The following is a 24,205-nucleotide window of genomic DNA, read 5'->3' on the forward strand; positions in this document are numbered from 1 at the left end:
AGGTGTCTCCTCCATTCAAAATACTGAATTATTCAAAATAGTCTGGCAGACTTACCCCACTTTAGAAAGGATTATGTTCCTGTAAATTTCATTCACTTTGGCCTCAAAGGGAAATCATAGCAATTTTTAGGTTCTCCATTATAGTGAATGGGAACTGACTGAAGCAGAATGTGCAAAGAACAGTTTACCAGCAGTTGTATTTTGTTGTTTTGTTTTAATACACTAGGTGAGCTTTGGGGTCCATGCACTCTTGTAATAAATGGTCCATGTTCAGCCTGAAGGCATATACATTGATGAGCTCTTAGGTGACTTGCAACGCCTGGAAGGTAGTGGGGTTTTCAAGCATGGCAAAGCAAAAATTCATCAGAATATACATAATAGTAAGTTGAATGCCTTGAGTTCCTTTGTACTATTGGCAATCATAAGCCTGATGGTTCCTTTATAATGTCTGCCTTCTTACAAAACCAGTAAATGTAGGTGAAATATCGAAGCGTCTTAATCAAAATCTAATAGGAAAAAAGAAAGAAAAGACCTGATCCTTATGCATTACTTGGCTTGGTACAATATCAATATTGATACAAATCGATCCGAGTTATTCTAAGCTTACATACTAATTTTGTAAAATGATTCTGCAGCAATTATTTATTCATTATAATGGAATGCCCCAGTATGGGGAGGGGGAATCTGTAGACGCTTCCTATAGAAGAGTAAATTACTTTCTTGGAACCACTACAAAGATCTGAATTAATTGCCACTGAGATGCACATTAGTGGATTAACATGAACTTTTCATTCCACCTTCTGAGTTAATTGACTTTCAAACTCAAGCAATGACCTTATTTTAATGAGCATGTTAGAAGCCTGTAAACTGTTAAAATGCAAGACATACTTACATAACTTTCGATTTTAGGATAGTGCTTAGATCAGTAGTGTTCAACAAGAAATCACTTGTAAGCTTTGCCTTTCCTTGGGAATTCATGCTTTATCTGAAAATGGGAAGGGTTACATTAAAAAGGGAGATTCATCCCAATAGGACTGGTATGAGGGAACAGGCAAAATAGCCTGATTCTAGCATTCTAAAATAGGTGGAGGGGGCTGAAAGGTTTGTTTGTTTTTTACATAGAGCCCACACCCCCATTGTGGCCTTCTTTCAAAGTCAGAAGGGAGGCAAGCGTGTTCAGCTGAACATTGTTGCAGTCCTTTGTGTGACTGGAAATCTTGTGTGATTAGGGTTCCATTTGATTGACTTAATCAACTCTCTAGGAGCTCCTTTGCCTGAAAACTTCACCTGCTTCTGCCAAAAGGGAGGAGAAACCATACAGTTATTTTTAGATTCCCTTTAAGAAAGTGTGCAGACTTTCATGTTATACAGTGTCTCAGAAACCCAAATCACAGAAGCAGAGAGAGGATTGAGCAACTCAAAACAGTTGTGGGGGGGTTGGGGGGAAGACCGCAGATACAAGGCTAATAGTGACATTCTGCAGGCATACTTCAATGATGGTCTTTGGACCTGCAACTTAATCCCCTGGGGGGGCATATTCTTTTTTTAAAACCCCAGTGTGAATCTAAATTTGTAAAATTCTTATGCCCTTCAGTGTTTCACAATCCTTCCAGAGCACCCAAACCAAGTGGTGGTTTTCTTTATTTCTTCCTTTTAAAAAAACATTTTTTGGTAAACTTCAATTGCAATAAATATATTATTTATTAGCCTCTTGTTTGGGCATTTGGCCTAGCAGCAGTATTTGCACTAATTAGATCATCTACCCAGCCAGTGGTCAAATATATCTGTTCCTAAAGCACAGAACAATAAGGAGACAATATGCTATGTTTTCCATAGCATAATGTAACCTAAGCTAGGACTGGATTTTTGATGTTTCCTAATCAACCTAAATCCATAAAAGGAACTTGGGGAAATTGTGGACTACAGCTGAGACAGACTACTACAAAGAAGAATCAGTCACTATATAGCTAACTGAAGCACAGATCAAATTTTAATGCATCTTTCACCCTTAAATGTCATTCCCTAATTGACGCTATTGGAAAGGTGCTGTTTTCCTTATCAGGTTCTTTCTCAAATGCTTTAAGATGCTAACCACTTGGTGCTTGATAAGCTATCAAACAAGTCTACTTCCCAGACAGATTAAAAGGCAAGACAAGAGCAGCTGGCAGATCAATTTTGTTATAGCACTGTGCAGAGAAGCTTGTGACAGTTCAACACTTTTCTTTTTTGGTCTTAGTTTCAAGATCATGATAATATCCATTTGGCATTGGTATGAATATTATGGGGAAGGTGACAATACTCAGACTCCAGGAATATTTTCAGCAGTGTAAAAGCAACTTTCTTCTTCTTCTTCTTCTTCTTCTTCTTCTTCTTCTTCTTCTTCTTCTTCTTCTTCATTTGCAAGTTCTTTAAAAGTGCTTGCTTATTCATTTGCATTGCTTTCTTTGGCTTTCTTTCTGAAATTTGCCCTTCAGTGAATCTGATTAGCTGAATATTACTATGGTGCTAGTATCTGTGTGACTTCCCTGAATAGTTTTGCTCTCAGTCTGTACTGACTTGAATTTGCTCTGGCAGAGAGCTGGGGGTGCAAAGAGAGTTGCTGTGCAGCCATGGAATAAATCACTATAAACCCTGTGTGCCATTGTAATGGATTGCTTTGGTCATTTCTACACCAGGTAAAGAAATTTTTAGCCACCCATTTCTTCCCACCTGTTCCATTTTTTCCCCGATCAAAGGTGGCAACCCTACTACAGACCCAACAACCAGAAATAATTCTTTAAAACCGACAGCAACACTATCTTACAGAATCGTTCTACACACCACAACAGGGGGCAATGAAGTTGGCAGGGAAGCAACTGGAAAAGTCAGATCTTTCTGAAATTTCAGAAAATTCTCAGGAAAAACCAAAGCTCCTCCTATGAAGTCTCTAAAAAGACTCAGAAAGAAGAGGTTGTTTGCAGTTAACTTGTGAAGAGTTAGCCCAGTTCTTCTAGTCATTTGTCTCATACTGGTTACAGAACATTTATATCATGTGCTAATCCAATAACAACTAAGGAGACATTGCAATAAAATCTAATTTAGCCCTGCCTATTGTTGTCAGCCAATTCGGAATGTGTAAAACTGTAAATCTGTATGGACTGATGATGCTCATTAAACTGCTTGTAACTGGAATCACAATTTAACAAAATGAGAAGCAGTCATAATGGCAGACCCTCCAAGCGTCCCTATTTTCCAGAGACCTCCCTGATTTAGAGAAGCTGTCTCAGTTTCTGATTTGACCCCGGAATGTCCCACTTTTCCTTAGGATGTCCCTATTTTCACTGGATAAATGTTGGACAGTATGGAGTTATCTGACCCCTGAGCTGTCTGAAGACAATCCTGTATAGGGAAGTGTGTGTTTTTTAATGTTTTATTATGTTTTAATATATGTTGGTAGATGCACAGAGTGATTGGCTGGGGCAACCCAGTAAGATGTGTAGGGTATAAATAGTAAAATTATCATTATGGAATGGGACGTCCATATTTTCATTGGGAACATGTTGGAGGGTATGTAATGGAGTGTCATTTTGAGAACTTTTCTGGCAGAAAAAGAGCAATGAAATGACCAAGTTAATACAATAGTTTTCAAAGAGATGTGGCAACCAGCAGGCAGAATAATACGTCCTTAAGGAAGCGTTCAGAGTAGTAAGGAGAACTGCAGTAGCTCTGGATGTTTCATGAGGGTCTATTTAGAAGGAAATGACAAAGGCTCCATCAGTACCTGGTGAGACAGGCCCTTTAAATGGGGGAAGCACACACTTAACCAATCAAAAATAAAGAAAGCGTGCAGTTAGCCCATAATCTTTTATTGTGATGCTGGAGGGTAATTTTCACACTTAGTACGCCCTCTCAGATTGCCCAGCATGTTATCCAGGATCTTTTGGGTAGCATTTTTCTGACTACTTTCAGTACTATTATTATATGCTGATTTACCACAATGAGCAAAGCAGCTTAAAACAAACATATACTTACTATTAAATAAAAAGTAAAAAATTTCAAAACAAATAGGACAAAGGCAATAATGAATAAATTCAGTATCGCAAAGAAATAATCTAAAACATAACACATAAGTATGGAGCACAATGGAAGTTAACATACAATGAATCAATACAGTTCAAAGGGGTGGAGTCTTCTCATCAGGCAAGATTATTGACAGCAAGCTATGGATGGGCAATTCTGTTTCTCATATTTTCCAATTTTAACTTTAGTTCTCTACAGTTCCATAGCATTTTGCATGTTTTGAAAATCCTTATGAAAATTCACCAGCATTTTAGGGCTAATTTCTCCTAAATATACATGTTAGCATTCATTTTTGCCCAATATACACAATGCATTTCTATATAATCTTTTCACTAGCATGCATTTTATACACATTTTCCCTAGCTGATGCATTTGTTGTACACATTTCTTGCTTGGAGAACCAAATTATAGAATTCAGAAATGTGAGCTTCAGAGGGTGCAAATTTCAGCAAAATTTGCACCCTCATCCCCTCTGCTTGGAAAGTCCCCTGACCAAAGTTCTGCACACATAAAGTCTGGATGCCACCCAATCTGTGGATTTTGTTAATTCCATGCAACTGAAATATGCAGATAGGTTGTAACTCCTGAATGAAGGGCAAGTATTGTGAACTACCAACTCAGTTTATTTTGCCACTTGTAATATGGCATACTGCTTTTCACTGTAAGTTATCTGGTTCTACTTTTATTTCATTTTCCTCCCTGTTGATCAGTTAATTTTCCGTCCAGCCTCAGAAGATGGAAATAGAACTTCTAATATCGTTCTTTATTTCCATGTATTGAACAGTGAGGCAGAATTGTGCTGGAGTATTCAGTTTTAAGCCCATGGCACTTCCCTTTTCTTGTTTAAAAGGAAATCAATACAGCGCAGCTTTGTGCTAAGAGCTTCCCCTTTAGCAGAGGTATGTGTGCATATATATATAATATTTGACTGATTATACTTTACATTTTTAGGTTGCTGCTGGGGGAGGGGAGAAACTCCTTTAATGGTTTTACTTATCATTTTTGTGTGGAAAAAATAATAACCTTGGGAATTGCCTTCATAGATTTTATAACTTTTGGCTAACTTAGTTTTACTGTTGTATGATAACTGAATGATCTAGCTAAATCAAGGCAATTGATTTATCTCCACCATATTCTCCCATCCCCACACCAAGCAAAAAACAGCAGCACCTCATATTTCACAGAAATCAATAGCTTGGATATTTTTGGCGGTTTTTTTTTTAAATACTGGTCCCCACAATTGCCATGTAATTTATTGTGAAGTAGGATGACGTTCCTCACCAGCACACATACACTCAAAACTTTTCCATACAAGTATCATAGAATCATAGACTCACGGAAGGGATCTTGATGATAATCTAGTCCAACACCCTGCAATGCAAGAATCTCAACTGAAGCATCAATGGTAGAGGACCATCCAACCTCTGCTTAAAAACCTCCAGTGAAGGAAGCAGCTAGGTTGCCTGCAGCTTGTAAAGCCATGTGAAGGGCAATATAGTGGTACCTCAGGTTACAGATGCTTCAGGTTGCAGACGCTTCAGGTTGCAGACTCCGCTAACCCAGAAATACTACCTCGGGTTAAGAACTTTGCTTCAGGATGAGAAGAGAAATTGCATGGCGGTGGTGGGGTAACAGTGGGAGGCCCCATTAGCTAAAGTGTACCTGAGGTTAAGAACAGTTTCAGTTTAGGAACGGACCTCCAGAATGAATTAAGTTCTTAGCTTGAGGTACCACTGTAAAGCAAAGCACAATAAAACAAGATATGCCTGTATATTTCAAAATGAATCTGTGGGTGGCTACTTTGTGCTCACAGCTGCATTTGAAATAATCACAGGAGCCTCTTTGAGCACTTATGAAGGTGGCCTGAGGTGTATTACTGTCCAATGGCATTGCTTTCTTCTATTAATTTGTGGTTTGGAGTGGGGATAAAGTTCCCCCTCTTCTGGCCACAGGAGTGGAGCTGGCTGGGTCTGGGTCTGGAGCTGAGCTTTCCCTCTCCTGCCCCTTAAGTCAGGTGGGGAGTGGGTCTGGCTTAATAGACTATAGTAAAAAAACAACAACAAACTTTAGAGTTGTTTTGTTTTGTTTTTAAAGGCATGCTTTATTGTGATATTAGCTTTCTTGTAGTGGTCTGGAACGGAACCCACAATATCTCCAAGGTATGACGGTAGTGGCTAGAGAGTCCCAGGTTGAAATCTGCACTGCCATGAAGCTGACTAGGCCGTGGGCCAATCATTACCTCTCAGCCTTGCCAACTTACAGGGTTCTTATGAAATAACATTGGAGAAAAGAGGGCAAAGTAATAAATACTTAATCCTTAATAATCCTTAAATTGTTTCTTGAACCATATTGGCAGTTTTCTTATGACACTGTAGTTTGGGAAAGCGTGTTCTCCTTCATGGAGAGCACGTGTTGCGGTGGGGGCCTTCAGGACACTCCAAAGTTGGAAGGCGGGCTAATTGATTGTTGGCCACTGATGCGATTGGGGCTTCCCTTGTTGTTGGGAAGAAGTTAATGTTGCCATTTATTGATTGACAGCCAGAAATACTAAAACTCCTTGCACGAGGCTAGGGCTTCCTCTTTTCGCCAGTGCATCGGATTGATCACAGCGAAGGGAGACGGTTGTATTTTTCTACTAATTACCTTGTGTCTTTGGCCTGCTTTAATTGCGTTAGCTTCTATTTAATTGTTATTTTAGTCCTATTATATTTTCTTTTTTCTGTGTAATATTTTCTTTTACTTTTACTCAGCTTTCCCACCCCCCCTTTTGGTCTTTAATTCCCCCCTACTCCCTACTCCCCCTCCTTTAGCTTACCTTAACGTTGGATCTTCTAATTTGGTGGCAGGCCTCTCCAAGGCCTGTTTTCTTTAATTTATTGCCCCGGCTGCCCCTTTAGTGCCAGTCCCGGGTGAAGGGTGGGCCTGGCTGAGGCCTTTGCCAGGCCCTTATGAGGCCTTGCCGTGAGGCCCCCCGTCTTATTATTTAAAGGGCCGTTTCGGCCTTGTTAGCCTGGCAGGCCTTCCCTGTGAAGCAGGGAGGCCTGGTGTCTGCCAGGGCTGCAGGGAGGCAGGCGCGGCCTAATTGGGGCCTGGGAGCAGGCCCCGTTGTGATTGCCACTTTCCCTGCTTCTTTTTGGCGGGAGCGCCATTTTTGAGGCCTAATTTGCTCTCATAGTTTACTGCAGCGCTTGTTTACTGCAGCGCTTGTTTTTATTGCATTATTTTAGGCTGACAATAGCCGCTCTGAGCATTGCAGCCTGTGTAATTTAATTGTAAAGAAAAAGTTTTAGAGACGAGCCATTGTGGCTTAGTGGGTAGAGTGCAGGACTAGGTCCTGGGAGACAGGGTTCATATCCCTCACTTAGCCATTGTTATAACAAAACAAATCAAAATAAATTTAGGTTTCTTGAGGGGATGCTTCCCTCTAAAAGGGCAAGCAGGGGTACCTGGACAGGCGGTGGGCTGCCTCAAGTCTGTTATCTCATTGGAAACATTTTATGTCTGGCCTAGCAGGTGATCCTAGGGCTTTGCTCAAGAATTCGATGGCCTCTGGCAGCAATTTCCAACCTGAATAGCGTCCCCATGTGGTGCACAAAGCATTGGTTTCACTGGTTCCTCACATTATTTAGTTTTTTGCAGACTATGGCAGGGCCTTTGCAGATGCCTCCAGAGCTTGCCTCTCCTGCAGAGGATGTTTTGCTGATGCCCCAGGTGCCTTCTTCTGGAAGAAAGCGTCTTCAGAGGCGGCGATCCAGGAGGGGAGGGCAAAGAAGAGCAGAGATGATACTTACACTTCCTCACAGGTGTTTCATCCCTGGGCTCTTATGACGATTCAGACGTCACCTTGGACCTCTATGGGGTCAGGGTGAGGCTCTCCCGGGTCTTTAAGGATCATCCTGGTTAGCTCAGCAGGTCAGCACGTGGTGCCAGTAATGCCTAGGTTGCAGGATTGGTCCCTGTATGGGACAGCTGCATGCTCCCCCATCGTTCTAACTGGACGGAAGCCGGGTTGCAGGGGGCCGGGCAGAGGGCCTTCTCGGTGGTGGCACCTGTCCCGTGGAGAGCCCTCCCACCAGATGTCAACTACCAGTCTTTTAAAAGACATCGGAAGGCAGCCCTATTTAGGGAAGCTTTTAATGTCTGATGCATTACTGTATTTTAATATTTTGTTGGAAGCCACCCAGGGGAAGCCCAGCTAGATGGGCGGGGCATATTATATTATATTTATTTAATTATTTATCATTATTATTATTATTATTAGGGAGTGGACTAGAAGATTGTTGGTGTCCCTTCCAACTCTATGATTCTATAAGTAGCAATTCACTATGATGGGAATGTTAGACACAGGGCTGCCATCATCCCCACAGCTTGCTGGGATCGCAGGGACGGGGACGTGTGGACCACTTACGCAGCTCCACATTTCAAATGGAAATTCCCTGAGCAGTAGTACCTGAAACTGGTGTGCAGGAAGCTGGCCCGGCGGCAACTTTGTTGTTTAGGGGTTCTGGACAGTGGCAGCCCTGTAAATTCACACATCTTAGGTGGCAGCACAAGACGCCCCCTGCCCAAGCGGGGGCTGGGAGCTGGCAAGCAATAGCTCCTCATCTTTGGCCCATATTCCCATAAAATTATCTCCCTCGAAAGCCTGGCTAAAAGGTTATCTAGAGGGGTCAGCGACTTGTGCTTGTGGAAAGGGTTTTCTCAAGGTTTAGGATTCCTCTGGCTTTTCAGCCAGTGGCTCGGAATACAGCAAATCAAAAGTCAGTTAGAGAGCCACCTGAGGTAGCCAGAAAGAAGGTCAGGTAGCAGCTTGCATTGGGACATAAGTGGGACCCCTAAGAAAGCCCCATATAATTCCGTCTGATCCTTATTTATCGCATCCCTAAGGCACCTCAGTGAATGACGCTATCCTTAAGGAATTGTTCCGCGAAGTTCACGTCTTTGGAGCAGGCGGTTGAGCTTACCACAAAATTGGAAGAGGTGCCTTGTTGGCAATATGCTATATTGAATCGGATGTTAGGCTGCTGCTGGTTCTCCCGCGAGATTTTAAGTGGTTGGGCTTTAAATTGGACGGGGCTCCTTAAATTGATAAGGCGATGCCGATGGGTTGCGCAATAGACTGTGCAGCACTCGAGTCCTTTAGCGCCTTTCTGGATTGAACAGTGCGAGTCTATACTCATTTAACTGGGGGTACCAATTTTTGGATTATTTTACTGGCTGGTTCATGTGACACCAGCCTCTGTGTAGGCTTGCTAGACATCCTTTATTCCCTCTGAGGAGCTGAGTGTTTCATAGGCAGTGGATGGGACCCCCTCTTAATATTTGGGGGTTAGCTGGATACCGTTACTCAAACATCTGCTTGCCTGTGGGGAAGCTGTTTGCCTTCAAGGAAGTTATTTTGTTATACTTCTGCTGAAGCAAGTGTTGCTTTGTCAAATCCTTTCATTTGCTAGGTCAGTTAAATTAATTTTGCATGCAGATTGGTTGCCCCAGGCCACCCCTTCCGTTCCCACTTGGCCAGGCTGCCTGTGGCCCGAGGTCCCCTTACCTTCGTGTACGCTTACCAAGTGAGGGGGAAGGCAGATCTCATGCGGTGGTTGCAGTTCCTAAATGGATGCAATAGTAGTTCACCATGGCAGGATACCTTGAACCTGCACAGTGATTTTCAGGTTCATGCTGATGCTGCTGGATCTTTGGCCTTTGGTTTTTATTTCAGGGGCTGTTGGTGTGCAAAGCCATGGCCTCAAGCCTGGTGTGGTGAGGCTGTCATGTGACCTAACTTTGCTTGAGTTTTCCCCATTGTAGTAACAGTTCACATCTGGACCGAGGAGTTCAGTGACCGTTGGATCTGCTTTTGGTCTGATAACCAGGCAGTGGTGAGCATCTTGGCGGAACAGTCCTCGCGCTCCAGCAGAGTCTCCGCCCCTCCGCTTACGCTTTTGAACTGCACTGCTTAAGGTTTAATATTGTGCTTGCTGCTCACCTGATTATGGGATCCTCTAATGATATTGCTGACACTCTAACCCATTTTCAGATGGAGTGTTTCAGATCCTGGGCTCCAGACCCTCAGCTATTGCCAGACTTTTCCGGACCACCTGTTGCACTTTGGCAACAATTAGTAATTACAGGGAGTAGCAGTTTCCATTCCCCTTCTGCTTTTAGCTCTTATGAGAAGGCCTGGATGGATTTCTTAGGGTTTAGTTGACAGCCCTTGGCCATTCAGAGGAACTTGCCCCCATCCGCTGAGCAGATCCTGCAGTATTTGGTCCACCTGCTGCAGATTGAATGTGCTGTTAAAACTATCAGTATTCAGTCCGCTGCAATGTCTGTTATAGTAAAGCTTTAATTTGCAGAGACCCTTGTATAAAGTCTGTCGTGCGCAGGGCCTTGGAAGGTCGGAATAGGCTCCAACCTCATACGACAGTGGGCAGGAAGTCGGTCAGTTTTTACCTATGCAGTATCTGCAACAAGTTATAACTTGTCTGCTGGTTAAAGATCAAGGCGAGACTTCTTTCAGTATTCCATTGCAATTTTGGTGCACTGAGGGTTGGGGAAATTGTGTTGGAGCCAGCACGGAGCTGAGAGTCTGGAGGCTTATTGCTTCAGGACATTTCCTTATCTGCTTTGGAGCTGGTCATTAGAGTTGGGAACTCTAAAACAGACCTAGTGGGCAGGAGTGCCGCCATCAGGCTTCCCCTCACAGGTGAGGAGGGCCTTTTGCCCAGTTATGGATACCAGAAATATTTGGCTTTTCGTTCCCTTGGGGGCTGGCCTGCTCCTAGTCCATGAAAATGGGTTCCCATTAGCCAGGCATCAATGTGCTTACATCGTGCACCAGTTATTACAGCCTGCGGCTTGCCTACCGCTGAACACGCCTCATTCCTTCCGAATGGGGCTGCTGCAAAGGCTGCACACTGAGGGCCTGTCAGTAGACAGGATTGTGAATACGGGTCATTGGAAGTCTGATGCTGACAAGGGTTACATCAGGAAGTGTCACCAATGATGTCTGTGCTGATGCCTGTCTGTTATTTCCTTTTTTCATAGGAGCAGCTGTGCACATTTGGATTGTCGGTCACAGCATTGTACAATGGGCTGGCAAGCGCGCTGACGAGTCTGGACTGGGGCGCCATCTCAGTCTTCCTGCCCATGTGAACATATACTGGGTGTCCAGATGCGGAATGCTTTGGAAGGAGTTCCTTCCTTTGGTGCGGTCGAGTGTGACATGTGCAGGTCCTCCCGCAGTGCTAGTGGTGCAGCTGGACGAGAATGACTTGCCGTCTTCTTACAGCATAAGTTTGCGTTCCTGCATGCAGGAGGACTTGGATGAGTTGATGGCAGCTCTCCCTGGACTCAAAATAATTTAAGGCATTGGCTCAAGGTGGTCTGGAGGGGGTCGGAGCACCTGTCCCCTCCAATGCGTAAAGGTAATCCTTTAAAGGGATTCAAGGATTTGCCATGCTTTTGTGGACCCCTTTCGAGGGGTAGGGCCACGCAAGGGTCCCTGGAGCATTTGGGGTGCGCTTGAGTCTGATCCTGGTTCATTGCTCCCCCACGATGTTTGCTTGTACTGACGATATGGTGGAGCCCAGTCGTCAGTGCTGACCTGCTGAGGTCAGGTGCAGATAGTCGGAACCACCGAGCAGGCCAGAAAGCATGTTAATAAGGCGGTGAAAAAGTAAAATAAAATAAAATAAAATAACCAATAAAATAAAATAAAATAACCAATAAAATAAAATAAAATAGGTCCTTGCTTTAGGTGGTTCTGTGATATTGCACCCTGCTATTTCCTTCAAGGCTGTTGCCCTCTTTAGGGCAGATGGGGTGCATCTTTCCCCTATGGGGAACGACACCTGGCTGGATGTGGTTGCTTTGGGATTGAAGGAAGGGTTGCAGTTGTGAGTGGTTGGCGGCGAGCTTGAGTGCTCGGTGGCGGTTAGGCATTGGTTTATGGTTTGGTTGGTTGAGGGGCATGGATTGGCTGTGCCTGCCCCTCTAATGCTGCTGCTGCAAGGGATTCCGTTAAAGGAATTGGGAGCTAACTATTGCTTGTCCACTCTGTCAAGGGGGCTCGGACCATAGCAATGAGCTCCTGGTTGCATTTGGGGTGAGGGCAGGTTCCCTGCTCCGCGTAACCCCCAAGTGTATTCCCCCATTCTGACTTTCGCATCGTGCGGAATGTCAGTCTGTCCCCCATGGTGGGGGCAGATAGTCGCACCTGGTTGCATTTGGGGTGAGGGCAGGTTCCCTGCTCCGCGTAACCCCCAAGTGTATTCCCCCATTCTGACTTTCGCATCGTGCGGAATGTCAGTCTGTCCCCCATGGTGGGGGCAGATAGTCGCAACCAATGCCTACGCAACCACTCACAAATTTGTATTTTAATAAAGTTGTGGCCAAAATTATGCCAAAAATCTTAAACAAAAATTTCTGTGTGATGTGTGAGTTATTTGGGGTGGACCTGGGGACCTCGACACGCAAAGCGTGTTCTCCTTCATGGAGAGCACGTGTTGCGGTGGGGGCCTTCAGGACACTCCAAAGTTGGAAGGCGGGCTAATTGATTGTTGGCCACTGATGCGATTGGGGCTTCCCTTGTTGTTGGGAAGAAGTTAATGTTGCCATTTATTGATTGACAGCCAGAAATACTAAAACTCCTTGCACGAGGCTAGGGCTTCCTCTTTTCGCCAGTGCATCGGATTGCCCATCCCTCCCTCCCTAGAATTAGGGTTGTTCGCTTTGACCTTGCTATTGCCTGTCATGGGGTCGTCTGCTTTGGAGCGGGGGCCTGGTAGGAATTTGTCCATCTGGCTGATTGGCTTGGGCCATTTGGTTTTGCCTACTGCGTAGCAAATCGTCACAACTTGTAAGGTTCGCGGTTAGGCATTGGTTTATGGTTTGGTTGGTTGAGGGGCATGGATTGGCTGTGCCTGCCCCTCTAATGCTGCTGCTGCAAGGGATTCCGTTAAAGGAATTGGGAGCTAACTATTGCTTGTCCACTCTGTCAAGGGGGCTCGGACCATAGCAATGAGCTCCTGGTTGCATTTGGGGTGAGGGCAGGTTCCCTGCTCCGCGTAACCCCCAAGTGTATTCCCCCATTCTGACTTTCGCATCGTGCGGAATGTCAGTCTGTCCCCCATGGTGGGGGCAGATAGTCGCACCTGGTTGCATTTGGGGTGAGGGCAGGTTCCCTGCTCCGCGTAACCCCCAAGTGTATTCCCCCATTCTGACTTTCGCATCGTGCGGAATGTCAGTCTGTCCCCCATGGTGGGGGCAGATAGTCGCAACCAATGCCTACGCAACCACTCACAAATTTGTATTTTAATAAAGTTGTGGCCAAAATTATGCCAAAAATCTTAAACAAAAATTTCTGTGTGATGTGTGAGTTATTTGGGGTGGACCTGGGGACCTCGACACGCAATTACTAGCATAAACAATAGCAGATCTGTTGTGCTGAATGTTTGGAGGTTCCAGACCCATAATGTCTAGGGCGGAATGCCCTTCAAGTTCATTCTTCTTGTTGAAACCAGTGCTTTCAGTAGGAGTTGACCTGATAAATATTTCCAAACAAAAGTCTAGAGCATGGGTAGGCAAACTAAGGTGCACCGGCCAGGTCAGGCCCAATTGCCTGCTGGATCCGGCCCATGGACAGTCCGGGAACCACCACGTGGATCGCTGGTGCACTTGTTATTTCCCTCTCCCTCCCTCTCCCTCACACAGTGCCGCCACCGCCACCTCCTCCGTCCCTCTTCCTGGCTTCTCCCTGACCTGCCTAGAGGAGGAAGGGGGCTGGGCTTTGTTAGTGCCAGCAGCAGCAGCACTCAAGCGGCTGCCATTTAAAGCAGCCCCTCTCTGGAGCCCTTTTGCGCACCGCCCACCGTCCCTCTGCTGCTGCTGCCAGCCCCTGAGCAGCCACCAGTGCTCTTGCATCATTTCCCCCCCCTTCAAAATATAGTCCGGCCCCCCACCAGGTCTGAGGGACAGTGGACCAGCCCCCTGCTGAAAAAGTTTGCTGACCCTTGCTCTAGAGTGAGCGTGCTTCCAAACTGCTGCTATTTCCAGGTGCAATTAAATCACACACCAGCAAATTCAGGTTGTACAACTAAAATTGACAGAGCACTCTTGCACAACAAACCTGCTTTCCCCCAAAGAACATGCTTTCTGTGATCTAGAAAGTGTTGGGAAAATGCACTGGAAAATGCACTTTGAAGTGTGAAATAACAATTGTTTGCTGTAGCATTCTATAATCTCCCCACAAACAATTCAGAATGAATGTTCAATAAATAACCAAAGTGGTTTCTGCAAAGGAATCAGGCTGAATGCTGAATAAGGAAGTTTTCTGTAAGCAACTTGCGTAAGTGTTCACATTTGTAGCTTCTGATCACTACCATTGTATCCTTTACCAGTTGCTGTTGCTGTTCTTCATGCCAATGCTCCCCCCCCCTTTTTTTTTTACCTATTATAAAATGATCTTATTGCTGGAATAATCCCATGAACAATCTCAACCAATCAGATATCTTGAAGTGAACAGGATAATGTCATTTTGCTACACTGTCAATCAAATTTGGTCACATGTCAATGGAACTGGCAGCCAATGAATACAATTCATAGCATGGTCAATGAGTCCTGAATACGCACCCCCTCCCCCATTCCTTTTTGGCAATGCCAAAGTTTTGGACTTTTGGCCCATTTCTAACAAAGTTCTCAGATAGCCAGTAGCTGTGTGGCTGAAATACAAAGGATTTCTCAATTTGTGTGAACATATAGTATTATCTCTCTATAGCCACAGCAAGTACTGCAACTCTCCAACAGTTTGACATCACCCCTGAAGGCGCACTCTTCCACAGATGAATGCCAACAACAAAATCTCAGGATAACTTCTATGAGGCAATAACCCTAGCAGATTGAAGGTATGACTGAGACTACTCAGAGACATGTCCCCCTGAGTTCAATTAGAATTTATCCCAAACAGACACAATTACTAGAGAATGAGTCCCACTGAACTCAGAGTTAATTTTGCATAAATGTGCTAAAAAAATACAACACCAGTCTCACAAAGCCGTATTTTCTTGAAGATTGCTGGAAGCCATCTTCAGAAAGACTTGTGCCTATGGATTCATTCATAAATCCTAAAGTTTGTTTAGCAAAAGTTAACTTTGGTCATTTCTCTTATTTGAAACCCTACAATAATAACATCACCCACTAGATTCCCTTGACTTCTGTGCTCTCTCACACATTCAAAAATAGCACACAAACTCCATTTTATTTTCTAATAGAATTGAAGTCCTTGCAGTTTCTAGAATTGGTTCTTGCAGATAGCTATGCATCATTTCAGCAATTAATTGCTTATTAAATTCTTGCTTGGGAGTGGGATGCGAGGATAGTAGGTGGCAGGCCCAAGAAGTCTGACATTTGTGTTATTAATGGACTGCATATTGCTCAAGAGTGGAGAGCAGTGATTTTGAACTGGAATCACATTTGCTAATTCAGGCATGTCCTGAAATGAGGTAAGAGACCAATCTTAAAGCACAGCTTTCGGACAGATTTTTTTTGCAATTAGGACAGGACACAGATATCTTTTAGGAAGCTGCCATCATCTAAAATTGTTGCAGTTCACCTTCACATAAAGTATCTGGGGAATTTCAATGGAATCAATAAATTCCTTTATTTGTCCCACAGCCAAAGTGAAGACTCAACAAGAGTTGGGTGGAGGTTATATGAAGGCAGCCCTATTTAGGGAAGCTTTAAATGTTTAATAGATTATTTTAATATTCTGTTGGAAGCCGCCCAGAGTGGCTGGGGAAACCCAGCCATATGGGCAGGGTATAAATAAATTATTATTATTATTATTATTATTATTATTATTATTATTATTATTAAACATAACAAAAATGAACTTATGCCAATTAGACAAAACAAGTACAGGCAGGTGTAACCTGCGCAGGCAATGAGGAATTATCTCCTGACGGCAGAAAAAGGCAAAACCAAAACCAAGCCCAGATCAGATTCTATCACCCAAGCTGGCATGATGGGAAGCAAAATTTTGATCTCCCTTAAATGGAAGCACTGGTTGTGCCAGACATGACCAGTGCCAGCCACCCCCATGTTTCACCATTCAGCAGGTGACACCAGTTAGGCTATAAGACCACCACAGCAAGTAGCTCCTGAAGGCAGATGACCCTAGGAAGTGGCTCTCCACCCAAATACGCCTTCGTGTGCCTACCAATACTCAGTTCAGCTTTCTTGCCTACCCTGAATGCCAATAAAATTAAACAGCCAAATCAAAACCCTCTGCATGGGAAGTGTAGAGTCTTGCCAGATCTCCCAGCCAACCCACTCTCTTTTTATGCATTGTTATGACAGCGACCTTGGTATGGACATATGACGGCCGCAATATTGATGGGGCAGGGTAACAATGTAACAGTGATATAACATCTATGGCAGCTTTCAGATTACCCTTGTGTAAAGTAAATATTAAGAAATAAGGGGAAATGTTGTAAGAAAGCATTAGAAAATATATTAAGAGGAAGGTAATAATTATAAGTACATTCAATATTACAAACGTTAATTACATTGGGAATTGATGGGAAGTCTACCTTATTTTATTTTACTTTACCTTATTTTATCTTAGTTTAGTTAGAAAATATGTGGAAAGAGTAATTTAATATTTAACAGTAAATTTATGTAAGGTTATTTTTTTCTTTGTATGTGTGGATTTAAGATACTGTATGATACCTATGAACTTCAATAAAGGGTTTTTTTAAAAAAAGAATACATAAAAAAAGATGGGGCTGTGTAGGAATTTTTCCACTTGACAAATTGGCACCAGCAATTTGGTTTTCATCTACCTTGTAGCAATCGCCACAACTTTGTAAGGTTAGGCATTGGGTAAGCCTTTGTTTATGGGAGGGGAGATTTTAGCCTCTGCCTGCCCCTTCTCGATAAGGGTACCCTGTTAAAGGGATCCAGGGGTGTGGATCCTGTCCATAGCCTGGGTGTGGGCTAGGGCCATGCCATAACCCCATAGGGGACCCTGGGGTGCCCCGATTTGACGTATGTCATAGGGTTCCCCCTATTGCTGGTTTACCCTTAGTGAGACTCCTTGCAGATGGGCAGGAGTTGGGATATAATCTGGTTTCACCCAATGCCTAAACCAGTGGTGTCCAAACTTTTTTTAAAGGGGGCCAGATTTGATGAAGTGAAGGGCCATGAGGGCTGACCAAAGGGCCAACCAAAGTTGTTGAGCTTTTTTTATGATTTTAAGTTGTTTAGCGTTTTTTAGGGTTGAAGTTGTTGGGGTTGGGGTTTTTTAAGGATTTTACCCTAGGAAATAAACTGCCACAGGGGCCGGATTAAACCGACCAGCAGGCCGGATTAGGCTCCCAAAATGGACTTTGGACATGCCTAGCCTAAGCCAAACCGCTCACATCTCTACCCAATAAAGTTGTGGCCTATTTTATCCCATTAGCCTAAAATTTTTGTATCCGTGTGTTTATTATATAAGGGAACTGTGGGCCTTGGGGCATTGGCATGCAACCAAATTAAGAATAGTGTAAATTAGGGAGAAAGGTATACTAAAGATCTATTGAGGTGCACCCAAAATTCAAGTGCCAAGCATACTGCTATAAGAGTTTGAGAAGGGATGTTGCAAAAAACCCGAAAAGGGTAGAAGCTTGGTTTGGGCCACCTTATATGGCTGTCCAGCACCAACAAGCTATTGTATCTAGTCACTAGACTATCACAAAACAATAGAATGAAAGTAACACCAAGCAATATCAGTAGAAGTCAATTTTATTTTGACCCAAATAAATTGTAACGCAAGCAAACATAAAATGCTATATTTCCATGACAGATCACAGCATGCCACTTTAAAAAGGAAATATCCATCCTCTTTCAACACATGTTAAAACAAAATTTTTTAATAAAATGAAGTAGGATGAACTAAGATTAATTCATGCAGAACGGAATAAAATAATATAAAAAACAAAATGAATAAAAGCATAAAACAAATGCAAATATTTTTGACAGCAATCACAAGATCTAAGATAAAGATACAAAAAACAACACTCAGCATATAAATTGCAGACTCATTTTCAGTCCTCTCCCTAAAATCCATCCCAGATATTGCTCTCTCGATGCATTTATAAAGGACAATATATAATAATGTGTACAAGATCTTCATCTTGGTTTGAAGCACAAGGACAGGCACATTCAGAGTCTGGCATATTTCTGAACCTTCCTTCTAAAATAGCTGAAGGAATCAGATTCAACCAGGCTTTGGTAAAGGCCATCCTATCTCTCAGCTCCCACAAATCCTTAAAATAACAAAGTAGTATAAAATGAATGCAAGGGAAAATCTTATATAATGGTGCTATTTTGGAAACTGATACAGTTGCTCTGTCCATGTAAAAAAGGATGAGAGTTCCATCAGCCCCAACTAGTATGGCTAGAATGGCAAAGGATGATGGGAGTTGTAGTCTGACAGTATCCAAAGGGCTGCAAGTTCACCATCCTTTTTGCTTGGCTTTGTTACAGGGGTGCAGACAAAGCTAGTGACATTAATCAGATGTTAGAGTACGGCATGCTGATCCCTGTGCCAACAAAATTATAGTGTAGCGTGGCTTCTGTGCCGCAAGCTTGGAACGTAAATATGCAATCATTTGTAAATCCCCACACATAGGAACAAAGGTGAATCAGACAATTGGCCAGTCTAGCTCAGGTTGTCCAGGGTTCCATGGTCTTCCAACCCTACCTGTAGATAACGGGGATTACCGTAATCTGGGACCTTCTGTATGCAAAACATGTGCTCTACCACTGAGATATGACCCTTTTCCCCAATGCCTTTCCCCTTACAAATTATTTCTACATGAATTCTCAAAGTCCATGCAATGGTGCAAGTGGAACAGTCTCCCTCAGGAGGTTGTGGATTCTCATTCCTTGGAGGATTTTTTTAAAGTGGAGGTTGGTTGGTGTGGCGATCACACAGGGTCCCTGGACGTTTGACGGTCTATTGATCCCTGTGCCACCACTGTGCTTGCTTTCCCGCTGCCACCAACCCGTTTCTCTCGGGTACACACAGAGTCCAGACAGTTGTTAACATTAAATCAAATCAGCAAGTTTATTTTATAAGCCTTAACAAGTTTATGGTTTCAGATAATTTTTCTTGTCAGTTTCTTAATCTTAGTTTCTATACCGGCCTATACCTTTCCTAATAACTGCTGATTATCCCAACTGTCTATCTGACTCCTCCTATCAGTTTCTCTCACTCTCTCACAACACAGCTCAACCAACCCACAGACTTATCCTCCCTCTTCCTTCTCCAACTCCCAACTGACCTCCAAACAACTCCAACTCCAACTCTAACTCTAACTCCTCCCCTTGGGTTCCCACTGGCCAATCACTTCACACCCATTTAACCCTTTCCTTATGACCCACCTAGGAGGGCAAACACCACAGTTGGCCATCTGTCATGGATGCATTAGCTGAGATTTCTGCATTGCAGGGGGTTGGACTCTATGAAAGTTTTAGTCTGTACAGTATATGCACAACCAGAATACTTAGGCCATATTCAACTAAATCATTGCAGTAGTGGAAGCCAACGCAATGATTCCTGCTAGTGCAACAGGATTTACCCCCTCTTCTCCCACTGTGTGCTTCCTGCACCATCCCCAGATGTGCTCTGGGAGGTCATGAGAACCACCAGTTGTGGGGGAAAGAAAAGGGAATCGTTCCATCGAGCATGCAGAAATGCTTTCACCAATGAAACAATCTCCAAAGCACTACATTGCATACAACCAGTGGCGTAGCGTGGGGGGTGCAGGGGGGGCTGGCTGCACCGGGCGCAACATCTGGGGGGGGCGCTTACACTCGCAGCCCTCTGACCCTACCTGGCTCACTCACTCTCTCTCACTGCAGTGCTGGCTGTGCGAATCCGATCCGAGCCGCCGGGTTGCCGCCCACTGTGGAGGGGAGGGTGCCAGGCGTGCGGTGCGGTGCGGAGAGAGAGTGAGGGACTATCTGGGGGAGGGACAGTGCAGCGGGGGGAGGGCGCAAATTACTTGCCTTGCCCCGGGTTAGGGGGCGCAAATTACTTGCCTTGCCCCGGGTGCTGACAACCCACGCTACGCCACTGCATACAACCTAGTAATATTTCCTGCTCTTTCCCCCCGCTTCAATAATATTTATTAGTTTTCCATTTCAATACAAAGAACATCAACATTTCTTATCCTCACATATATTCTGACTCTCTCAAGTCCACTCCTTCCTCCCTTCCCCCTAGATAGCTTTCTAATTACATTTCCTATCTTCTTCACATTTCTATTTCCTCTTGTTTACTTTATCTTACTTAAATCCACATACTATGCAATTGTAAATAAGTTCCAAATTCTATTTGCAAAAACCTTTAAATCAATCCTGTTAGCGTTGCCAGATTTTTACAACGGTCTTTTAAATATATTATAAATTTACTCCAGTCTTTTTTGAACAGTTGGTCTCGCTGGTCTCGAATCTTCCTGGACAATCTTGCCAGTTCTGCGTATTCCATCATCTTACTCTGCCATTCACTTAATGTTGTTGCTTCCATTTCTGGGCTAAGAGTATTTCTGGGCTAAGAGACGTAAAGGAATAAACTGTGGTCCTTTTGGGGGATTTCATCCCCAATAATACCTAATAAGAAGGCCTCTGATTTTTTCAGAAATGTATTTTTAAGCATTTTTTTTAGTTCATTGTATATCATGTCCCAATAAGCTTTAACTTTGGTGCAAGTCCACCACATATGGTAGAAAAACTCCTCATGTTCCTTACATTTCCAACATAGTTTGTCACTTGTCCTGTACATTTTGGCCAGTTTAGATGGTGTCAAATGCAATCTATACATCATTTTCATTCTATTTGTAATATTTCCTGCTCATTTTGCAAAGCTTCTGTTGAAAAGTGTACTTTTAACTCGGGCTATATTTTCATCCAAAAAGTTTCACTTGACAGAATGTATTTCATTTATTGATACCATGACAATCGTCTACCAGATGTCTGAAAGACTCAAAGTTCTTCAGCTGACGAGATAAATCAGTAACTAGGCTATACATCAGCAATACAGCTTTTCATTAATGTGTCTCGAACCTTCATTAATCTATTTCGAGTCTATTTTTCTTTGGAATAGATCACTACTATCACATAGCACTCTGAATTAGGATGGAGTGAAAAAAGTTAGGGATGGAGGACAACCAATTATATCATCTAATCTCTTTCCTACAGTTCAATTTTTTCCTATTTGTTGCCCAATCTTTGTTCAAAGTAAATGTACACTATTAGCTTCCCCTCTGCCTGTGATGATACAACATTACATGTCTCAGTTCTGCATCTCTTAACTATAGGTTATTATACCAATAAATTTATTTTTTTTAAAAAATTGGCAGGGTTTTCATTTCCCTTGCTAGAAAGAAGTTGTTGAAGACTCTTTCTTGATCTGCCATACCTCTGTTATTTATTTTTTTCAGGGGGGATGCGGGTGGCACTGTGGTCTAAACCACTGAGCCACTTGGGCTTTGCTGATCAGAATGTCGGCTGTTTGAATCCCCATGACGTAATGAGCTCCTATTGCTCTGTCCCAGCTTCTGCCAACCTAGAAGTTTGGAAGCATGCCAGTGCAAGTAGATAAATACTGTAGGTACCACTGCGGGGGGAAGGTAAACGGCATTTCTGTGCGCTCTGGCTTCTGTCACGGTGTTCCATTGCGCCGGAAGCAGTTTTGTCCTGCTGGTCACATGACCCGGAAAGCTGTCTGTGGACAAATGCCGGCTCCCTCAGCATGAAAAGTGAGATGACTGCCGCAACCCCATGGTCACCTTTGACTGGACTTCACTGCCCAGGGGCCCTTTAACTTTTTTACCTTACCTAATGTTTCTAGATGTTTTATTGTTGTGATCTCAATTATTAAGCCACCTTGAGAAATATATGTGCATAGAAAGCTGGTTTAATGTATGTGTGTGTGATATACATGCATATATGGCTCACCCTATGCCATAGCTGTCAACGTTTCCCCTTTTTTAAGGGAAATTCCCTTATTCCGAATAGGATTCCTTGCAAGAAAAGGGAAAAGTTGACAGCTATGCCCTATGCCTGTTACTGTAAAGGTAAAGGGACCCCTGACCACTAGGTCGAGTCGCGGACGACTCTGGGGTTGCGGCGCTCATCTCGCTTTACTGGCCAAGGGAGCCGGCGTACAGCTTTTGGGTCATGTGGCCAGCATGACTAAGCTGCTTCTGGCAAACCAGAGCAGCGCACAGAAATGCTGTTTACCTTCCCGCTGGAGCAGTACCTATTTATCTACTTGCACTTTGACGTGCTTTCAAACTGCTAGGTTGACAGGAGCAGGGACTGAGCAACAGGAGCTCACCCCGTCACAGGGATTCGAACCGCCGACCTTCCGATCGGCAAGCCCTGGGCTCTGTGGTTTGTTTTTAATTCTTAATTTTAAATTGTAGTACTCTGTTAGGTGGCCTAATAAAGGCCTAGCAGTGGAGCAGGTTGTGTCCCAAGACTGCAATGCTCCGCTGTGCCCCCCTGTTACTGCTATATGTCCCTGACTTCAGTGAAGCTTATTTCTGAATAAATAGGTTTGCATAGGTATCAAACCTCTTTTTGGATCGTTTCCTTTGTCAGCTGAGACTGGGGATAGCGCCAACTCTGAATTTCACTTTATGGTCAACGTAAGATGTCATTTCTGATTTCCCCGAATTCAGGCAATGTTACCCAACTGAGATGCCATCAAATCCTAATTAACTTCAGCATGACGGCATTAAATTAGCAAAATCTGGCAAGCTTGAAAGACAGAAGTGAGGTGATAATACATGGCTCAAATCAAAGGTGGTGCCAATTAATGAATGCAAGCTCTGGAAGACATGGCCTTGCTTGGCAGCCAGTCTACTCATTCTCTGGGTTTCCTATTAATTGAGAGATCCTTACTGTAACTTCTCTTCAGCAATAATTAGGGAGGAGACTGTTAGAACGCTGTGGAGAGGAGAGAAAGTACAACTAGGAATACAGTGGCATCATTTCCAGGCATCCTTTTTGAATATATAATTTGCTCATTTATACTGGAATTCTTCAATTGTTCTTTATGGAAATAGGTTTCAGGAAATTCAATTGAGAAATGCTGTACCATTCCCAAGGTCAATATTATTATTATTATTATTATTATTATTATTATTATTATTACACTCTACCTATCTGACTGGATTGCCCCAGCTACTCTGGCTGGTTTCCATTATATATAAAAACATAATAAAACAGCCTCTATCAATTTTGCATTATACGTTTCTACATATTATTTTTTTAAAAAAACAAACAAACCCAACAACAATGCAAGAACTTATAAATTCATATTAAAATATGCATTAAAATATGTATTATAATGTGCACATTCTACATGCATTTTTACCTTCAAATGCATTTTAAATGCATTTCCAAAAGCTTTTTCGGATGGGAAGTGGATTACAAAATTCAGAGGCATGTGAAATCTGAAGAATAATCACACGACAATTTGTGTATTAATTTGGGAGGTGGACATTAGGTCTGTTTCCTTTAAAAAATGTGAAATGAAATGAAATTCACCTCCATCCCTAGGATAAACCTATGCATACTGATAGGTGCAATCAGTCTAATCCCATGCACAATTGATAGACTAGATTGGAAGCCCCATCTGTGTGGCACATTTCAAGCACTATGATGCAACAATTGTGGCTTCTGCCAAAGAATGCTGGAAAGTGCATTGAGTTAAGGGTGTTGAGAATTGTTAGGAGACCCCCTTCAATCCCCACCACCACTATACACCTACAATTCCCAGAGTTCCCAGGAAACCACTCTTGAAAATTCAGCTCTGTGAGGAGAGCAGAGGTCTTTTAACAACTCTCAACACCCTTAACAAGAACTCTCAAGAACTGGGGAGAGAGCTATGGCAGTTTAATGTGGCAATAGTGATTACATGAGTACATGAGATTACATGAGTGCATGTAAAGTACATGCAAAGTACAGACAAGCAACTAATGCCACCCAAAGAAAATTACTGCCCTGGCCCCATTTTCACAGAGGAAGAATATTTTCACCCATGAAACTGGGTTGGGAGATTTTAGCCCAGCCTTAACATTTGAAGTCAGCT

At 43.3% G+C, this 24,205-nt stretch overlaps 1 long non-coding RNA gene across 2 annotated transcripts; it reads right to left on the bottom strand.

Moving 5' to 3' along the window:
- Positions 1-238: 238 nt before the first annotated feature.
- LOC310678549 lies at positions 239-23,708 on the bottom strand. Of its 2 annotated transcripts, XR_014511840.1 has the most exons (4): positions 23,662-23,700; positions 23,489-23,567; positions 893-985; positions 239-319 (listed from the first exon to the last, which is right to left on the bottom strand). It is a non-coding gene; the product is annotated as an uncharacterized lncRNA (long non-coding RNA). The 2 variants fall into 2 exon arrangements; XR_014511841.1 differs by lacking the exons at positions 239-319; positions 893-985 and adding an exon at positions 22,896-23,058 and having other exon boundaries at positions 23,662-23,708.
- Positions 23,709-24,205: the final 497 nt, after the last annotated feature.

The sequence above is a fragment of the Podarcis tiliguerta genome (assembly GCF_965153285.1).
Source record: "Podarcis tiliguerta genome assembly, chromosome: 5".
Lineage (NCBI taxonomy): Eukaryota > Metazoa > Chordata > Lepidosauria > Squamata > Lacertidae > Podarcis > Podarcis tiliguerta.